Raw genomic sequence first — 22,543 nt, 5'->3', positions numbered from 1 at the left:
CATTGGCCATGCTAAATTCTCCCTCAGTGTACTCAAACAGGCGCCAGAGTGTGGCGGCTAGGGGATTTTCACAGTAACTTCATTGCAATGTTAATGTAAGCCTACTTGTGATACTAATAAATAAACTTTAAAAAAACTTTGTGACATTGCAATATGTTTGCAGCTTTCCAGTTGTTTTCTACCACAAACAATCAGTTCCCAGTGATAATCGCCAGGCAAATGTGTCAGAGGTTGGCCTAGTAAATCGATGGCTTTAGTGGCCAGTGCATCCAATCAAGTTGCACAAACTCTTGATCAGCCTAGCATGATTTATTTCATGTAATGCCATTTAAGTGTAACATCACAGTGCTTCTGAGCTTATAACATAACGGTTAGTGAGGTACTTGCATCTCTTTGTGATGTCCAGTGAGCAGTTGCTGTTACAGCTTCTTTTGGGTGGAGCAGCTTCCAACATCATTGGTAGAAGTACCGGTGGATAGGCACTGAGCAGCATGACCTGCCTCTCCTCCTTATTGCAGCTCTACTCTCGATACGTAAAGTGATAAGGTTAATAAAAGTATTGATTGATGCATTTTAAAAATGGAGTTGCCATCGCTGATGCTGAGAGGCTTGCATTTGCAAACGGTCAGTCGTTGTGCTTTTGAGAGGGATATGAAGCTGACAGCATCATTTGGGCATCAGAGGTAGGTTGTTGAAGCTCTGGTGAATGAGCAAGGACCAGTTGAGGGAGCGGGGATGGGAGCGGGCTAGTCTGACATTGGACAGAATAGCGAGGAGGAGCTTCAGCAAAGACATCCTCCTGGTCTGGAGTTCCAGAGGAACACAGCGAGGGGCTGCAAGTGAAACAAGGCATTATCCAAGACATCCGGTCTACTGCCAAAGAGTAATCCACATGGAAATGACCGGGAGCTAGCACTGTAGGAGGCTACACCCATCCAGGCTGCTGGTCTCATGCATTTGCACTCTGGTCCACAATGAGCTGATACCTTGTGGTATGTTAGCCCCAGTCACCCTGAATTTTCATGTGTCTGGGTCATTCCAGGGATTAGCTGCTGACCTGGGTGGCATTGAGACTTTGGGGTTATCACATCGATGGATCCCCTCAAGTTCAGGGGTCATTGATTGCACCCACGTAGCCATTGAGACATCGACACAGGTAGCCAGCCAGAAGTCTGAATTGGAAAGGCCTCCATGCATTGACTGCTCAGCTGATCTGTTACCTTAGGAAGTGGATCTTTCAGATCTGAGCAGTTTCAGGGCAGCTGCTAAGATGTCTTCATTCTTCGAGAATCCCAGGCGCTGCATATCATCAGGTCAATGCCCAGATTCCATGGGTCTGCTGGGGGATAAATGTTATCCCCTGAGGATGTGGTAGGGGCAGCTATTTCATATATTATGCCTTTGGGAGAAAAATGACCAATAGCTTTTGCTTCTAACTAGTGCTAAATCTAAGAATGCTCAGCTAGAAAAATAAGCATTGAGTATAATTTTTGGTGTACGAAGGTTTCACTGTTATTTAAATGGTCCTCATTTCACATTATTGACTGATCCTCGACCCTTTACTATTTTTGTGCCATACAAAGGCATACCATCATTAGTTGCTAGCTGATTGCAAAGATGGTCACTGATCTTATCTGCACATGCTTAAGGTATAAAGTATCATCAGTCAGAGTCTCATGCTAATGCTGACGCATTATCACGCTTATCTTTACCTTTTGAGCAGGTGCCACCAACTAGTTTTGCGAACATTATTTATTTTTCGCTAGTAGATCATTTGACTGTGTTGGTTTCTCAAGTTCAGAGGCATACTAAAAATTATCCCGTGATGGGGCAGGTGATGGATATGGTATTGAAAGGAACAGTAGCTCAAATACATCATGCACATCCTGATTTGAAACCGTATATGTCCAGGAAGCGTGAGTTGACCGTCCGAGATGGGTGTCTATATTGTGGGGAATCCGAGTAATAATTCCTCCTAAACTGTATGGAAGAGTTCTTGAACATCTACGTGAAGGACATCCTGGTACAGTCTGGATGATAGAATTAGCTCATAGTTATTTTTGGTGGCCAGGCCTGGATGCTCAGATTGAAGAAAAAGTGGGATCGTGTCAATCCTGTGCACGAATACAAAATACACCACTGTTGTCTATTTTATATTTTTGGGAGCGGCCTAAAATGCCATGGCAATGTTTGCTGGTCTGTTTGGGGTTACATATTTTTAGGTATTATTAATGCACACTCAAAGTGGCCAGAAGTTATTATGAGATCTGTTGCATCTGAACAAACTGTTGACAAATTTGATCAAGTTTTTGAAAGATTTGGTAAACTGGTACAGATTGTTAATGATACTGGTTTGCACTTTACGTCACAGAGTCTGAAGATTATTTCAAACAAAATGGTATTCAGTGTATAAAATCCATACCTTATCAGCCATCAACAAATGGATTAGCTGGAAGGTTCGTACAAGCCTTGAAACATTTTTTAAAGCTTCAAAAGAGCAAATTCATTATCACATTGTGTGAATAGCTTTTTGGCATCTTGTAGAAACACGACTCATGCGACTACCCAAAGTTCACCTGCATTCCTACTCTTAAAGGGAAAGTTGAGAACTAGGTTTGATTTGTTATTACCTCCAAAAACTTCAGAGATATCAACAACAATTTTAACTTCCTAGACCAGACGTGAGGCCAAAATAACGCTCATTTCAACAAAAAGATCGAGTGTTAGCACGTAATTATGCCACGAGTGAGAAATGCACACCAGCCAAAGTTTTAGCAAAAGCAGGTCTAATTTCTTACATGGGTCAAACTAAAGATAAGCTAGTTGCTGATGCCATGCTGACCAATCACTGCGATGTCAAAATGATTAATCAGAATCATCCCCAGAAGTACCAATTTGTTTAATCCCTAATGTTGTGAATACTACTATTGAAGGCTTAGTTGAATCTGTGTTGTCTGATGATTGTGTCGATGCTATTGTACCATGTGAGAATGATACAGAATTAAATCCAAGAGAAGAACTGTCTACTAAAGTTCCAAATCATTCTTCTAGGTCAAGGGCCAAATTCCAAAACATCGTACACAACCAGAGAGGAATAGATGTCCTCCTGATCGACTTTTTTATTGACTGTGTATAATGATTAATGATGCATAGTACTGTGTGTAGAGTATTATTGATCCTATGTATAACATTGTAGTAATTCATTGTCATGACCACAAAAGTAAAGGAGGTTGGATGTTATATATTTAAAAGAATTGCGGGTTGCTTTAAGAGCGGATCACATGATTTGACGGTGATATCATTAGGGATTTGCAGAAGCTGCTCTTATACTTTCAGTTTTTCAGTGCAATGAACAGCTCTTTCAATAAACCTCATTGTTGTTAGTTTGAATCCACATATGCAAACAACAGCTTTTCGTTTTGTTTAAAACCCACAATAGTTAGGACATTACCCTTACATAGTTTAATTACTTGACTATATGTCTGACTTTTAAGGTATACATGAAGTCTTACTGATACAGAATCGCAGACAGGAGTGAACATTTGCAGTAAGGATTAGAGACAATAGTTAACATCTAAAATGGAGGATGTACCTTTTATCCTCCAGCCTTATACACGGTGATATCATGGTGATTTCACTACACAGCTTCTTAAATGTACATGTCATTTTCTATTTTGATACACATACAATACCACAACTGTAATGGCTATCGCTTGCCTTTTCCAAAGAGCCCTTGGTTACTGTGGTCGCTCCTGATGTCTCTCATCAGGCGCTCAACTCACCCCCGGGTCAATTAGGCCTTCAGATTGCTAAATCACTGAAGCTGATGCAACTCAGGCTTGAAATCTTGATTTTGATTTGATTTGATTTATTATTGTCACATGTATTGGTATACAGTGAAAAGTATTGTTTCTTGTGCGCTATACAGACAAAGCATATCGTTCATAGAGAAGGAAAGGAGAGAGTGCAGAATGTAGTGTTACAGTCATAGCTTGGGTGTAGAGAAAGATCAACTTAATGCAAGGTAAGTCCATTCAAAAGTCTGATAGCAGCAGGGAAGAAGCTGTTCTTGAATCGGTTGGTACGTGACCTCAGACTTTTGTACCTTTTTCCCGATGGAAGAAGTGGAAGAGAGAATGTCTGGGGTGCGTGGGATCCTTAATTATGCTGGCTGTTTTGCCGAGGCAGCAAGAAGTGTAGACAAAGTCAATAGATGGGAGGCTGGTTTGCGTGATGGATTGGGCTACATTCACGACCTTTTGTAGTTACTTGCAGTCTTGGACAGAGCAGGAGCCATGCCAAGCTGTGATACAACCAGAAAGAATGCTTTCTCTGGTGCATCTGTAAAATGTGTAAAAACCTGGACATGCTCTGGGCCAATTTGCCAATACTGGATTGAAAATCCACTCTAGGGTCATTGATGCTTGGCTTCCCACGTGCAAAATGCTGCTGAAATGCCCCAACTCACCTATTCTACAATGTATCTGAATAACATTGTTTTGTAATTCAGTATTTATTTTTCTGTTGAATCCAATAATTTATAGCTAAACCACAGTTGTTGTAAATCTACTGTCAGTGCCTTTTTACACTTTTCCATAAATCTGTTTAGAGTTTAGAGCTAAGGTCTTGTTCGTTATTTACTCTGCAGTGTTAGAAAGCAAGGGCCGATCACATGAGGGGACATGGTACAATCAAAACAGCGAAGAATCATCATTATGGCTTTCTTTTCACTCCTCCCCAGGCCAGTTTCAAATTACCGAGATATTGGGCAGAAGAAGGTACATTCGAGCTGCAGGGAGCAAGGACTTGTCTATGAGAAAGGTCTGAGCTGCTAAACGCAAGAGAAAATGTAGAATGAGAAGCCTAAGACATACGAGTAAGTTCTGATGAAGTGTCAGGGAGCCAGAATGTAGCATTTGTTCCTTTTATGTTGTTGCAGGCCTGGAGAAGCAACTTATCAGCACTGCCAGTAGCACAGAGCAAAGCATTCTGTGTCCCTATCAATAACGTTTGCAAACACCACATGGCTGCACATATCCCAGAGGATGTAATTAGTGCGTTCAAAGTGGCAGCACCAGTACAAGTAAAACGAGCAGATGAGAAGCAAACAGGAATGGCAGAGGAGTAGCTGGGACCTAATAGCCAAATGCCCATTTGAATGCCAGCTACAGTGCTATGCAGTCTGGGAATTCCTGGCCTGATCCTTCATTTCCTTTGGGAAAATGATGAACTCGTTTCCTTTTGACAACTTGCTTGATGCATTTGTGGACAGGCAGCCAGCTGATTTGGCATATTATCCTGGATGTGACTTAAAAGTGACTTGACTCCTATGGGACAGGTTGTCTGCAGGTCTCCCTGCACGAAGTGGCATATCCATGTGTCTGTCTCCTTTGTAAAGCAAATGTGCCAGTGGTTCCCTTCAACATGCCAAAATAGAACTGTCTCAGCCGGTAAATGTGGGTCCTGGGTAAAAATATGCACATAACACCTGCCTGTCTTGTCCCTTCAAATATAGGAGTACCAGAGGAGGCCCCTGTGCTCGCATTGACTGTTCAAAATAAAATGACACTTGAAAGTTATAAGAAATGGAACTGGAAATTAAAAGTCAAAGCAGCAATGAGCACGTAGATAAAGCAATACAATAATAAGGGGAAAAATCCAACCTTCCTCACAGTCCAAATACTACCTACCTGTAAAATGCTAACTCCTTCACAGCAAGACATCCACACACAACAGACCACATTTCATATATGCAAGCAGAATTATTGCCATCAAATCCATTCCCTGCCTCGGCCAATGTGAAGGCATGTCACATGTGCCTGAGGAACTGACGGAGACAGAGAATCCCCAGGGCACTGGCAATCAGAGGATTGCTGGAGACCAGGATGACACTGATCCCGAGGTAGATGATGAACCTCTGGAATCGTCCATCATGCTGATGCTGGATGTCCAGTTGGATGCACAGTAAGATCTACTACACAGCGGCAAGGGCCTGGGTTCAATTCTGGCCTCGGGCCACTGTCTGTGAGAAGTTTGCATGTTCCCCCTGTGTCTGTGTGAGTTTTCTCCGGGGTGCTCCGGCTTCCTCCCATGGTCCAAAGATGTGCAGGTTAGGTTATTGTCCATGCTAAATTTCCCCTTAGTGTCCCGGGTTAGGGGGATTGGCAGTATAAATATGTGGGGTTACAGGGTTAGGGTCTGGATAGGATACTCTATTGGAGAGTCAGTGCAGACTCGATGGACCAAATGGCCTGCTTCTGCACTGAAGGAATTTTATGATTCCTGAGGGTCTGTATATCACAGTCTTAGTGTTATAGAGTCATAGAGGTTTACAGCATGGAAACAGGCCCTTTGGCCCAACTTGTCCACGCCGCTCTTTTTTTTTAAACCCCTAAGCTAATCCCAATTGCCTGCTTTTGGCCCATATCCCTCTATACCCATCTTACCCATGTAACTGTCTAAATGCTTTTTAAAAGACAAAATTGCACCCGCCTCTACTACTATCTTTGGCAGCTTGCTCCAGCCTCACCACCCACTGTGTGAAAAAATTGACCCTCTGGACACTTTTGTATCTCTCCCATCTCACCTTAAACCTATGTCCTCTAATTTTAGACTCCCCTATCTTTGGGAAAAGATATTGACTATCCAGCTGATCTGTGCCCCTCATTTTATAGACCACTATAAGATCACCCCTCAGCCTTCTACGCTCCAGAGAAAATAGTCCCAGTCTATCCAGCCTCTCCTTATAACTCAAACCATCAAATCCTGGTAACATCCTAGTAAATCTTTTCTGCACTCTTTCTAGTTTAATGATATCCTTTCTATAATAGGGTGACCAGAACTGTACACAGTATTCCAAGTGTGGCCTTACCAATGTCTTGTACAACTTCAACAAGACGTACCAACTCCTGTATTCAATGTTCTGACCAATGAAACCAAGCATGCTGAATGCCTTCTTCACCACTCTATCCATCTGTGACTCCACTTTCAAGGAGCTATGAACCTGTACCCCTAGATCTCTTTGTTCTGTAACTCTCCCCAATGCCCTACCATTAACTGAGTAAGTCCTGTCCTGGTTCAATCTACCAAAATGCATCACCTCACATTTATCTAAATTAAACTCCATCTGCCATTCATCAGTCCACTGGCCCAATTGATCAAGATCCCATTGTAATCAGAGATAACTTTCTTCACTGTCCACTATGCCACCAATCTTTGTGTCATCTGCGAACTTACTAACCGTGCCTCCTATATTCTCATCCAAATCATTAATATAAATGACAAATAACAGTGGACCAGCACAGATCCCTGAGGCACACCGCTGGTCACAGGCCTCCAGTTTGAAAAGCAACTCCCTACAACCACCCTCTGGCTTCTGTCAAGAAGCCAATTTTGTATCCATTTAGATACCTCACCCTGGATCCCATGAGATTTAACCTTATGCAACAACTTACCATACGGTACTTTGTCAAAAGCCTTGCTAAAGCCTATGTGGACAACATCAACTGCACTGCCCTCATCTATCTTCTTGGTTACCCCTTCAAAAAGCTCAATCAAATTTGTGAGACATGATTTTCCACTCACAAAGCCATGCTGACTGTCCCTAATCAGTCCTTGTGTCTCTAAATGCCTATAGATCCTGTCTCTCAAAATACCTTCCAACAACTTACCCACCACAGATGCAAGGCTCACTGGCCTGTAGTTCCCAGGCTTTTCCCTGCAGCCCTTTTTAAACAAAGGCACAACATTTGCCACTCTCCAATCTTCAGGCACCTCACCTATCGATGATTCAAATATCTCTGCTAGGGGACCCGCAATTTCCTCCCTTGCCTCCCACAATGTCCAGGATACACTTCATCAGGTCCCAGGGATTTATCTACCTTGATGCGCTTTAAGACTTCCAGCGCCTCCTTCTCTGTAATATGTACATTCCTCAAGACATCACTATTTATTTCCCCAAATTCCCTAACACCCATGCTTTTCTCAACAGTAAATACTGATGAGAAATATTCATTTAGGATCTCACCCATGTCTTGTGGATCCGCACATAGATGACCGTGTTGATCCTTAAGAGGCCCTACTTTCTCTCCCTTGTTACTCTTTTACCCTTTATGTATTTGTAGAAGCCCTTTGGATTCTCCTTTGCCTTATCTGCCAAAACAATCTTGTGTCCTCTTCTTGCCCTCCTGATTTCTCTCTTAACTCTATACTCTTGAAGGGATTCACTTGATCCCAGCTGCCTATGCATGTCATGTGCCTCTTTCTTCTTCTTGAGGAGTTGGAGGAGTCCATACAGCGCCCGAGTACTGTGTTGGCCCAGAGTTCAGAATGCACAGCCTTCTCCATTGAGAGAGTGGCAACTTTCATAGCGAGGCAGTTCCAAGAACTTAATGAGGGATTTTCTGCATTCAAAGGGTCATCCTCTGCCATTTCCGCCAACTCCAGCATCATGTCACTACTCAACACATCTTCCCCTCACTCCCCCTGTCATCATTCTGCAGGGACCGTTCCCTCCATCGCACCCAACTCCTCACCCACTGCCCACGGCACCTTCCCATGCAATTGTAGAAGGTGCGACACCTGCCCCTTTACCTCCTCCCTGCACACAATCCCAGGGTCTCAATGCTTTCGGGTGAAGCAGTGCTCCATGTGTACCTCCTTTAATCTGGTCTATTGTATTCGTTGCTCCCAATGTGGTCTACTTTACATCGGAGAGACCAAACACAAGCTGGGTGACCGCTTTGCTGAAAACCTTCAGTTCATCCGTAAACAGAACTCAGACCTTTCTATCGCTTGCCACTTCAACACCACGCTGCTCTCCTGTCCCCCTCATGTCCGTCCTTGTCCTTTTGCAATGTTCTAGTGAACCCCAATGCAAATTGGAGGAACAGCACCTCATCTTCCGATTGGGAATTTTACAGCCTTCCAGACTGAACATGGAGTTTAACGACTTCAGAGCATGAACTCTCCCCTCCACCTTCACCCCATTTCCACTTATTTTACTTCATTTCTTCTTTTCATCTAATTCATCCGTTTTTATCACCCTTCATTCTCACTACCATTTTTCCACTTCTCCATTCTCACTCTCCATCTTGACCACGCCCCCCCCCCCACCCCCCAACCCCCCAATCCTAACCCTTTAGGGCAACTGCCACACTCCTCAGGCAGTCCCTTAGCAATCTGTATTTCTGTTCTACGATTCACACATTCTGATCACTCATTGAACACTCTTAGCACTTTCCTCAGCCTTCTTCAGCATCATTTACATTTTTTTGGTCCAATTACAGCACCCCCGCCCCCCGCCCCCCCCCCCCCCCCCCCCCCCGTCCCCCACCCTCATAATGTAAATCTCTCCTGATTTTCTTTGCCCTTAGTTCTGATGAAGGGTCACCTAGACTCAAGACATTAGCTTTATTCTCTCTCCACAGATGCTGTCAGACCTGCTGAGACTTTCCAGCATTTTCTGTTTTTGTGTGAGGGATTTCTAGGGTTGTATTCAGACCTGTGAGCACACACAATGGGCAGTGATCTCAGACAGTCACTGCTAATGTGAAAGATGGATGAAATACCTGGTGACTCTACTGGTTGCCCATCCATCTATGGTGAGCAGGGAGGTTAAACCAACCTCATGTTGGTGATAAGCTGCAGCTCACACTGGGGTCGCCCCTCAGATGTTCTTGATGATTGCAGCAGCTCCTCCACCCCTCGGCCAGTGCCTGTGGCATCTGATCAGACCTTGATGACTGAGGAATGCCCAGCCATAGCATTGGGTGGCCACCTGCACAGTTGCAGGCATTTTCAGGCTGGTCATTTCACATATCGACAGTGTCCCTGGAGAGAGGGAGCCTTCAGACACTGAACCTCTGACATGTCCAGGAAGCATGAGCACTCTGTAAACTTGGCCTGCCGGTAATGGCACCTTCTCCAAAGCCTTCTGTTTTACAATTCCTGCTGTTTCTCCACCGCTTCTGGCTGTGCCTCTCGGTCCCTATGACTGATTCTGGGACAGTGCCAGCAGACAACGGGCTTCTTCTCCCCCTGGTCCTCTCCTCCTGGTCTAAGGAGCTCCTGCTGGCAGAGTACACTCTCTCCATGTCTGTCCTGGTAGAAAAATCAGAGAGTTCTCCAAATCACCAGAGGAATGTCAGAAATGATCGCTATACCAATTCCCAACAACTCACAGCAAAATCCCCAACTCAACATCTACCAACATCCTAAAGTTTAAAGTTTATTTATTAGTCACAAGTAGGCTTACATTCAAACTACAATTAAGTTACTGTGAAAATCCCCGAGTCGCCACATTCTGGCACCTGTTCAGGTACACTGAGGGAGAATTTAGCATGGCCAATTCACCTAGCCTGCACATCTTTGGACTGTGAGGGGGGAAACTGGAGCACCCGGAGGAAACACACAGAGACACGGGGAGAATGTGTAAACTTCACACAGACAGTGACCCAAGCTGGGAATCGAACCCGGATCCCTGGCGCTGTGAGGCAGCAGTGCTAACCACTGTACCACTGTACCACCCCATGGCGGGCCTTTGTCCTGCCCTCGGTGTAGAGTGAATGAAAAATGTGAAGGCCGCCTGGTCGATAGGCCCGTGTTCCAAACATAAAAGCACATGGCCACTCAAAATCACTGTCAGTTGCCCTTAATTGGCCCTTTAATTGTTAGTGGGTTTGGTTCTGACTTTCACGCATGCCCCCTCAACCCAAATATCGTGAGGTGTTACAAAGACATCTGGATGCTCTCCTGATGTCATCGTGGTTCATTTTGTTTTAAAATTTAATTAGCCGTGCTAAACACTGTGCCACCGTGTCGCCCCAGTGTGATCATTTCAGTTAACCCATGGCCCATGGGTTGAATTTTCAATCGTTTGCTGTGGCCAGCGCTAGTGCACATGGAAATCACATTCCTGAAAGGCTTCACTGGATTCTGATCCCTCCAGAATGCAACACAATTTTCATAGGGAATGTTGCAGGCATTGGGGGGGGGGGGAGGGGGGGGGAGCGCAGAGGGGAGAGGAGGGGGGGGGGAACAGTAGAGAAACCAAAGGCCTTCAATTAACTGGTTGTTGAGCTTGTAAATGAGCGGAACGTGCATCTAACGGTGTTGGGCCTTGTGTCTCTGCCCACAGCTACATAGTGCTCCCCCTGGATGAGGTGGAGGCAGCCTGCTCCCTTTGAACCCTTCTCTCTGATCACATCCGTGATGCCCGTGACTTCCCTTTGGGTCATGGGGCCGCTCCACAGGCTGGTGTGGCAGCTTCCATCTCAAGGCATTGCAGCAGGGCTGGTTCCTGAGCCAGAGGGGCTGATGCGATGAGATGATGGTGCCCCCCGAGGGGTGGCCTCTACAACAGCCTCTTCAACTGTTTCTGCCCTTTCATGATGCCATTGATGCTGGATGACGGCACCAGCTTGGATGTAGCTGTAATCCACTCCGAGCATCTTTGTGCCATCAGCAACACTGGGCAGTCTATGCTACAGAATGTGTCACTCTTTCTGTGTCTATCAATGTGCCACTCTGGCATCCACTCAAAGTGGTGCTAAATGTGAGATTGACCACTTTCTCAATAAAGGAGTCCAGTGTCTTTCCTTTCACTGACAGTAAGCTGACCAATCAATCATTCCAAAGTTTCAGTTTACCTCCCTTTTAGTATATTGGAACAACATTGGCTGTCGTCCAGACACTGGCATGGAACTCTTGAATATATGGACTACTGCCTCTTCTACCCCCTTCCTGGTTTTCCAGAATATGTATGGGTGCATACCATCCGGATCAGGATTTTATCCTTGTGGTAGCATGGCCCTTTTAATGGGCGATCCATCATGGAACCAATGGTGCATGAATACGCGAACCTGGGCCTATCGGGAGTGAAGAAGGACATTCACAGGGCTGGAGGCTGCAGTTGGAGTCAGGGCATTGTTAGAAGTAGATGTGTACAGTTGTGCTGTTAAACACTTCATTGTATATAGTTATTCTCAACCAATAAATCCTTTAGTTTGTTACTTGCCACATGGAGTCACCTCGAATTAATACAATCCTCATTTGGTTTTGTTAGTTTGTCAACTACTTTCTGCCTTTCTCTCCCAACCAAATTAATATTGATTTAAGCTCATCCTCTGGCGAAGGTTCTACTTTGCTGCTTCATCAATGACCTTCTCTCTGTAATAAGGTCAACAGTGGAGATGTTTGCTGCCAATTGCACAATGTTCAGGGCCATTCACAGCTCCAGAGGTACTGAAGCTCTCTGTACCCGTGTGTCTCAATCTGGAGAATATTCAGGCTTGGGCTGAAAAGTGGAACCTAAAATTCACACCATACAAGTGGAAGGCAATGCCCAACTCCAATAGGAGTGTGTAACCACTTCCCCTTGACATTCAATGGTATTTTCGCTGCTAAAGAGATAGTGGACGCATCAATGATTATCTTTCAAAATTCTTTAGATTCTGAAAAGGTTTGTGTGGACTGGAAAGTAGCAAATGTAACCCCACTATTTAAGAAGGGAGGAAGAGGGAGAATGGAGAACTACAGACCTGCTAGTTTGATGTCAGTAATAGGGTAAATGTTAGAATTCATTAAAAAGAATGCAATAACTGAACATTTAGAAAATAATGGTAAAATTGAGCAGAATCAATTTGGATTTATGAAAGGGAAATCATGTTTGACAGTCTTGTTGGAGGGCAATAACTATGGCCTTGCCAGGAATGCCAAAATCCGATGAATTAATAAAAAAATTGAAAAATTTCTGTGACTACTTTTAAGTTTATCTTGCTCCACCTTTACTGGCCAAACCTACCTTAATTTTCCTTTTAAATAAAACCAAAATTGCAGGAAATAGTCAGCAATTCTGGCAACATCTGGGAAGAAAGAAAGAGAGTTAATGGGTGAGAGCTTCCCAACATAGAATGTATTGGCAGATCAGGTCCATTTCCTCATCCCAACCCTGCTGTGTCTGATATCCATACAGCGTCGCAATCTTACTTGGAAGCGGCCAATTAACAAACCTCCTCCATAGTCACCATCCTATTAGGGATGGAAGACACATTCTGGAGATGGGAACTGGAAGTCAGGTGGCTGTATATAGATTGCCGCTGTTGACTAGGAGGAACCAAAAAGAGAATGAATTGGAGGGTTAGCGCAGAAGGGCAGACCCAAGGTTCAATGATTACTACTTTGTAATACTGGTCGAAGAAGTGAGGGCCTGCAAGTGCATATTGTTTCCAGAGTACAGGAAGGGGAAGACAGCCGCAGATGGCACAGGAGATGTCCAGCAACAGTATAGTCAGGAGAACCTGGATGAAGAGACTTCAATATCCTGAGATCTGGGAAGGTAAGGAGGCATGAAGCCCACAGGTGGCACATTTGAAGGCTTGTTGTGCGTAGCTGGATTCTGAAATGCAAAGATTCAGCAATAAGAAGTTCCACCAAAACAGAGGTTAATGTGACCCAGTCCACTCTGCCCAAGGGAAGCATTCAAACCACAGTCACTCATGGAAGATGTGAGAATGGCACAATGACATGAACAGCATGAGAAGCTATCACTACAGACAGACTAAATGGACTTCATAGAATCACAGAATCCCTACAGTGCAGAAGGAGGCCATTTGGCCGATGGAGTCTGCACTGATCACAATCCCACCCAGGCCCTATCCCCATAACCCCATGTATTTACCCTGCTAATCCCCCTGACACTAAGGGACAATTTAGCATGGCTAATCCATCTAGCCTGCACATCTTTGGAGGAAACCCACGCAGACACGGGGAGAATGTGCAAACTCCACACAGACAGTGACCCAAGACGGGAATCAAACCCAGGTCTCTGGTGCTGTGAGGCAGCAGTGCTAACCACTGTGCCACCGTGCCGCCCTATCTGATGGACTGAATGCTCTCCTTCTGTGCCAGAATAATAATGACATTTTAATTATGCATGGCTCAATAACTTATCAGGTGCCAATAGGAATCATGGAACCATAGAATCCCCACAGTGCAGAATGAGATCATTCGGCCAATCAAGTCAGCACTGACTCTCCAAAAGAGCATCACACCCATGTCCTCCACTATCCATGTAACCCCACGCATTTACCATGGCTAATCTCCCTCAGAAACACATCTTTGGACACTAAGGGACAATTTAGCATGGCCAGTTCACCTAACCCACAGATCTTTGGACTGTGGGAGGAAACTGGAGAGCCCAGAAGATACCCTGCAGACACTCCTGTTCTTCACATTCCAGTAAAAGAAGAAACAGAAAACCCAGGAGAGAGGAAGACAGTAAGATGGAACCACCATCATCTCAGTGAAGAGGAGAGCCTGCAGATTGGCAGGCTGTTGGAAAATCCTGCAGCAGTTGAGGGTGAGATGGGGGTGAAGCAGAGAGTGTGAATGCAGAATGTCTGAAACATGACACCATCATGGAGCAGTTAGCTCATCAAGGTGTTCGTATCCAGGCATTCACATTTGTAAAGTAGTTACAACTATGCAGAAGCAGCCATGGAGAGATAAGACTTTCATGACCTTTACCAGAGGGTCAATGCTGGAAGAAGACAGAGGTAGTGAACGAGATCACGCAGGGCTTAGAAGATGAACAGCACTCTGAAGACATACCGCCACAGGCCGACCTCCAACATGCTGAGACAGGCACTTTGGTGGCTCCTTGGTCACATTTAGAATGACTGGTACAGGGTGGGCAGGAGCAGCTGACGGGGGCAATGGAAGCTGCAGACAATCATCATGGAACAATAGAGAACACCAACCATACTCGGCTCGCTGATGGTGCTGAACCTCAGTGGTTAGAAACAAAGTGAAGCAGAAAAGGGGAAATGTGCAGATGACTGGGAGAGTTCCCTGAGGCTGTACCATACCCCACTGTGTGTACCACACCCTTCTGCAAAGGATGGAGGGGTCCGTCCACATCCTGAGTAACACCATGGGGCCAATTTTACCAAATCGGCTCTAAGTGCCGGGTGCGGTCGTAAATCAGACCCGCGCCCAGCAGCCGCGCTCCAGCGCCCCCATACGTCTTTTTTTGGCGTGGGTCCAGTGGGCGGGGCCTAGCGCATTTGCATCTGTCGGAGCACCGAACTGCGCATGTGCAGTTCGAAGCCGACAGCACTCAGCGCGCCCGAGCACTGCTGTCTGCACTGCCTTTGACTTTCCCTGGTGGGGGTGGGGTGGGGGGGGTGGGGGGGGGTGGGGGGGGGGGGTGGGGGGGGGGTTAGGGGGTGGTGAGATGTGACGTCTCTTCCCTGGAGGGGGCGGATAGGGGGGGGATGTGACGTCTCTTCCCTGAGGGAGGGGGGGGGGATGTGACGTCTCTTCCCTGAGGGGGGGGGGAAGTTGGGGGGAGGGATCTGACATCTCTTCCCTGAGGGGGGGGGGGGGGGGGGGTAGTAGGGGGAGATGTGACATCTCTTCCCTGAGGGGGGGTAGAGGGAGGGAACTGACATCTCTACCCTGAAGGGGGGGGGGGGGGGTAGGGGGGTTAGGAGGGGATCTGACGTCTCTTCCCTGAGGAGGGGGGGGGGGATGTGATGTCTCTTCCCTGGGGGGGTTGGAGGGGGGATGTGACATCTCCGCCCCCCGCAAGGGCAGAGACGTCACATCCCCCCCCCCCCCGCCTCAGGGAAGAGACGTCACATCCCCCCCCCTCCCCCCCGCTTCAGGGAAGAGATGTCACATCCACCACCCCCCGCTCCCCCAGTGAAGAGAGGTCATCCTACCCATCAGGACCCCCGGAGCAAGGCCAGGATCCAGGATCGCAAGATGCTTTCGACGGACACCAGCGATCAAGGTAGGTCGGGGGCCCGGGGGATCCGATACCGGGGGGGGGCTGCTGGCGGGTCCTGCGTCCCAGGGTGGTCTGATCGGGTGAGGGGGGGGAGGTGGGCTGCCGGGGTGGTTCGCGGGGGCGGTCCGCGAAGGGTGGTTGGGGGCGATTCGGTGGTTCAGCTGCTGAGTTGAAGCCCTATCGGACTTGAATTCAGCAACACGGTAAATGCGCGGGTGCCGATCAGATCGGAGACTTGTAAAGTGAGAATCCTTGGGTAAGTTGGGCGCGGGCTTCATTATGCCGATTTAAATGCATGCAAATGCATTTAAATCGGCCCGCTGGCCGATTCGGGCACGCGCCAGATCGGTGCCCAGATCGGCCATTGGTAAAGACGCGATTGGCCTTGGGTCGGGTCTGGACCACGTTTTAGGCCCGACGCCCAACATTACCACGATTTCGCGCCCGTGTTGGTAAAATCGGGCCCCATGTCTCAGTCAAGTGAGCACTGTGTCTCTCCACTGAAAGTGCAGTCAACCTCACAGATACTGATACATTTCAGGGCAATGAGTGCATATTGGAACAATGAATTGGCCTTAATAATGTGGCAGAAACACTTAGCGGCATTGACCATTCCTTTTGCAATATTGGCACGCAGAAGCCTGGAAGCACAGCTATCTATTTTCCGCTCGTAGTTAGCAGGTCACAAGTAGGCAAGGCTAACAGCACCGAGGAGATATCTTCAACACACCCAATGGCTTCTCACCAGCCCCCCCACCTACTGCAGACAGACACACACGCTGCTTCCTGCCCCCATGGCCATGGCAGCAACCCCCTCTCCCCCACACAGATGGAGTTTGGACAGTCTGCAGTTTGTAGCAGGATCCTCAAGGGCTCCACAACCCAGAAGATGGCAGCCACATACACCACCTTTACCAGAGCAGGGAATTGAGCAGGGTGCCTCAGAGCATCATGTGGAGGAATGTGGAAGTGAACTGAAATGGCAATACCATTACTGGAGCTCGTTTGGGTGAATGTACAGAATCTATATTTACAGAAATTACAAGCTCAATTTCAATGAAGGATCATGTGTTGCTGACCTCATTGGCATTGTCATGTAATTGATTGTAAGTCATTGGAAACACGTGGTTCAGGGCGAAAAGGATTACATGGAAGTGATAATCATAGAATCATAGAATCCCAACAGTGCAAGAGGAGGCCATTTGTCCCATCAAACCTGCACCAACAACAATCCCACCCAGGCCCCATCCCTGTAACTCTATGTACTTGGGGCAATATCTAACTGAGGGGGAGGGTGGGAGGGGGGAGACAAGGGTAGGAAAATGCATGTTCTAAGAGATTGATGACAACACTGATTTCTGGTCTAAACCAGGATCAGATGGGTGAATGGCTACTGCCACTTTAAAACTTCCTCCAAAAAAAGCACATGGAAGCAAGAACATATCAAGGAGATGGCCCGACACTTAAATTTACCCTTAATCTTGCCTCCAAAGCCACCTCCAGAGGGTTGGGAAGATTCCACCCAGTGGTTCAGTTCAATGATTTCTTTGCCCTTTGTTATTTATGGATATGTATGCCAAGATGTGGTTTCATCATAAATCCTCCAAAATGTTGCTAAAGTAGCCATTCTTCAAACATGAACTCAATTAGTGAGAATAACTGACTATTTTGCATGGGAATTAGCACAATCCTCACACATTACCAAGAGGATTCACTGGATAACAATTAGGAGCAGGAACCTTATCTGATTTTTTTCCCTGTTTAACCCATAGGCACTGAGGCCAATTGTGGCACTTCATTTATATCTTGCTGAGATTAATTAACTCAATACAAATTGGAGGTCAAACTCGAAGTCGTTCTTGTCTGTATTGGTCAGTTGCACAATAGGCAAGTACAATATAAATGAATTAAGTTCAATCTCTCGAGGGCTGTGCTATTGATTTATGCAAATAGAAGGAAAGTGCTGTTAGCCGGTTGCGCAAACAAGATAACATCTCATCAAAGGCTTTGTCCCCATGAAAATTCTGTCATATAATCAGCAAGGTGCATAATTGGAGTGCAGATGATGAAGCTCTCTCAGTGCACACAAAAGAGAAAAGTGGATTTATTCCACTTGTGGGTACGATTTTACTTCACAATATCGCTGGGAATTTGCAGAAAATATGAGTTTAAATCCGGACAGATATCTGCAAAATATTGCACTTATATCTCTTTTTCCACACATTCTCATCAATATTAAGCATAGCATCACACTGTTTCATTATATAATCACAAAGAGATGTTAATATAGTTTATTTTTTTCCAAAGCATTAAAATATCAAGCTTTTCATTAAACTTTTCTTGCATATGCTTTTCTTACATTTCAATATGTCCATATGGCAAAATAAGCTCCATAAGGGAAGCAATGTGTATAAATGATGGCTGCCGGAAAACACATTGGAACAGTAAAACACTGTAAAGGTCACAGTAGCAAGGAATGATGGACAATTTTGGTTTTATAAAAAAATATATGTTTTCAACTACAAACGGTCTGAAATTTGTCAAGATTGCACATTTCTGATTTCCAAGGGAACTGCCAGTTTTGTGGATATAACTGATATCTGAAGGTCCCAGTGTGGCAAATTTCTATTGACTGTGCTCATAACTCACTGGCGACTTTATCACTTGTGAATTATGACACCCTTTTCATTCATGGAATATATTGTGCATCCCATATTTATGTTTGAGTGCTCCATCTCACCCAGCCTTGACTTAGCCATCAGTAAAGTGTCGATATTTGCAGATACAGAGCCCTGTGTACTCAGCAAAGAAATAAGATGCTTTTGCCAAAACAATACTTCTGAGCAGCTTAGCAGAAACAAATATTAACTACAATGTTGACCTCATTAGAAACAATTGGTTTCAGCATTTTTTAATTCATTTGTGGGACATGGGCGTTGCTAGCTGGCCTGCATTCATTGCCTATCCCTAGTTGCCCAAGGGCAGTTGAGAGTCAACCACATTTTATACTATTCTCAAATATTAACGTTTTAACATAATACATATTTACATTAGTGAATTAATTTCTAAACTGCTACTAATGCTACAGGTACATTCACAGAATGGAATAAGTCCTCAGTTCATATATAATAAAATCAGTAATACCCTTTAATCTATCATACAGAATTACCTCACATTCAAATGACATTAGAAAACCACAGCATTAAATAGGCTACCACAATAGTCAGAAATAATGATCTTAAAGATTATAAACAAATGGGTTTATCTTTTGCAATGAATTTAGCACAGAGTTGACATTCAAATGACTTTCAGAAACTGCAATAGCTTTGGTCTCATAATTTAGGATATCAGAACTTTTGTCTGGATCCTATCCTTTCATTGATTTGGGCCTCAAAACTAAAAGGGTTACTTTATGACTTTTTAGTACTGTTGGGGCAGCATAATGGAAAGTTACGTTATGCATCACATTTCCATATTTACAATATTCACTCTACAGTCTCAGGATCCTAATCTGAAGTGCAAAGTTGGAAAATTACTGTCAAATAATGTGACAGTTAATACAGAAAATGTTTAACATTTGCAACTCCTTCCTCTCTGCATAGATGCATGGTGGCATAGAGGTACTGTCACTGGGTTAGTAATCCTGAGACCCAGGGTCACACTCTGGGGATCCCAGTTCAAATCCCACCAAGGCAGCTGGTGAAATTTGAATTCAATTAAAAAATCTGGAATTTAAAGCCCAAGAATAACTCTGCAAAGTTGTTGTAAAGACCTGTCTTGTTCACTAATGTCCAATAGAGAACCCAATCTGCTATCTTTATCTTACTGTGTCCAGTTCTGGTCGCCACACTACCAGAAGGACGTGGAGGCTTTGGAGAGAGTACAGAGAAGGTTTACCAGGATGTTACCTGGTATGGAGGGGCTTAGTTATGAGGAGAGATTGGGTAAACTGGGGTTGTTCTCCCTGGAAAGACGGAGGATGAGGGGAGACTTAATAGAGGTGTATAAAATTATGAAAGGCATAGATAGGGTGAACGGTGGGAAGCTTTTCCCCAGGTCGGTGGTGACGTTCACGAGGGGTCATAGGTTCAAGGTGAAGGGGGGGAGGTTTAACACAGATATCAGACGGACATATTTTACACAGAGGGTGGTGGGGGCCTGGAATGCGCTGCCAGGCAAGGTGGTGGAGGCAGACACACTGGGAACGTTTAAGACTTATCTAGACAGCCATATGAACGGAGTGGGAATGGAGGGATACAAAAGAATGGTCTAGTTTGGACCAGGGAGCGGCGTAGGCTTGGAGGGCCGAAGGGCCTGTTCCTGTGCTGTATTGTTCTTTGTTCTTTGTTCTATTTTAATAGAGAGCTTAATATCTGTTTAATTTAAAGGGCAGATGCCTCCGATTAAATATCAGTCAAAGAATTGCTAATGAAGATATCTGGCAACTGTATCATGACCTTTTAGATGGTTTAATTTCAAATCTTCAGATATATACATTGGATTGGCCATGCAAAATTGACCCTTATGTCTGAGGGATTAGCAGGGTAAATATGTGTGGTTACGGGGATAGGGCCTGGGTGGGATTGCTGTCAGTGGAAGCTCGATGGACTGAATGGCCTCATTCTGAACTGTAGTGATTCTATGATTCCATGATACACCAGAGATGTCCAATCTATTGGAACTGGGGATTGGATGCATCTGGAAAAATCAATGAATTGGGTCCATGTGGTTGGACTAAATGTGAGCTGCTGTACACAAAGAGTAAAATCCCTAAAGTGAGACTCCAAACGTACATAAAATCAGACAAATATAAATGAGGTTGTTATGATTACTGTTGAGACCATCAATTTTTTTTAAAAAGAAGAAATGCAAAATCCCAATTACTGTATTTACTGAAAGAATGAAGCCACAAGTTTCAATAGTTTTAAACAAGATCATTTTTATTATCCAGGAGTCAAACAATGCAAACACTAAATACTACCTTATATACTATCTATACTCTAACATCTAGAATTAACGTAAGTTAAACATGAATTAAATTGCAGTCAATTATAAGCTATGAATTACACAATAAATGGCAATAAGGGCAACATGGTGGCACAATGGTTAGCACTGCTGCCTCACAACACAAGGGACCCGGGTTCAATTCCGGCTTTGACTTTGCACATTCTCCTCGTGTCTACATGGGTTTTCTCCGGGTGTCCAAAGATATGCAGCTTAGGTGGATTGACCATGCTAAATTACCCCATAGTGTCGGGGGACTAGTAGGGTAAATAAGTGGGATTACAGGGTAGGGCTTGGGTGACATTCATAGCAAGATGATTTGAGTATAGAAATAGGGATGTTTTGTTGCAATTGTATAGGGTGTTGGTGGGACCTGGAGCATTGTGGGCCGTTTTGGTATCCTTATCTGAGGAAGGATGTCCTTGCTATAGAAGGAGTACAGCAAAAGTTTACCAGGCTGATTCCTGGGATGGCAGGTCTGTCATATGAGGAAAGATTAAGTCAGTTAGGGTTATATTGACTGGAGTTTAGAAGAGTGAGAGGGATCTCATAGAAATTTATAAAATTCTAACAGAGTTAGACGGTAGATTCAGAAAGAATGTTCCCAATGGTGGGGAGTTCAGAACTGGGGGTCATAGTTTGAGGATAAGGGGTAAACCTTTTAGAACTGAGGTGGGGAGAAATTTCTTCACCCTGAGGGTGGTGAATGTGTGGAATTCACTACCACAGAAAGTAGTTGAGGTCAAAATGTTGTCTGATTTCAAAAAGGAATTAGATATAGCTCTTGCGGGGAAGGGGGATCAGGATATTGAATTCAATGATCAAAATGAACGACGGAGCATGTTCAAAGGATTGAATGGCCTACTCTTGCTTCTAGTTTCTATGTTTCTATGTTTAAGACTGTGAGTTGAGGAAAAGGAGTTTGTGGGCTGAGATTAGCCTGTCATTTTCTTCCTGGACACCAAAGGTGGGAAGTGGGATTGGTAATGCTTATTGTTTTAGAATCACAGATGCCTCTTGGGAACCAAAGTGGGGTCCCCCATGCACGCATACTGACCCCTGGGGTGAATTCGCGCCAGTTGCCATTTTGGTAAAGGACAAAAAAATGCCCTTCAACTTCATCAGAAGCAGGCATTAGTCATTTGATTAGACAAATAAATTAATATGTGCATCCCATCCCTCCTGTAATTTTGGTTCACCCTGAGGTAGCAACATCAGTGCAGATGCCTCCAGGAAAACCATAGCTCAACACCTCTCATGTAAGAAAAGCATCTACCTTCTCAGTCGACTCGCATTTCCAGGCCGCCACCCAATATTCCCCTGGGCTTGACCCCTAGCCCGGCCTCGATAGCAGTCATGATACCTCCACATCATTCCCGGGTCTTGTGATTTTCCTACCCAATTGCCAATCACAACCCTGAGGTCTGTGACCTTTCTACCCAATACCAGACAGCACCTCTCCCCTCTAACCATGCTCCCAGTGTCTGAAACCTTCCTATTGGCCCTTCATGAAATTTGAGGCTCACTCTTCCTCCTCCAGAGCCCCGGGATCCAATCCAATCACTTACCTGGAAATTGGAGCACTGACCTGTGCGGACTCCTCTTGCCTTGTGATGAGGTCCAAGGCCTAAAATCTGGTGCTCCTCATTTCAGAAAAGAATATTCACACACAACAGGTAACATATCCAAAAATAGGTACGCCCAAATATCTCGATCCACTGTTGTAGACATCATGCATAGATGTCA

Source organism: Mustelus asterias, chromosome 2 (assembly GCF_964213995.1).
Source record: "Mustelus asterias chromosome 2, sMusAst1.hap1.1, whole genome shotgun sequence".
NCBI classification, from domain to species: Eukaryota; Metazoa; Chordata; class Chondrichthyes; order Carcharhiniformes; family Triakidae; genus Mustelus; species Mustelus asterias.
The sequence above is the reverse complement of the archived record's forward strand: the minus strand, read 5'-3'. Positions refer to the sequence as shown.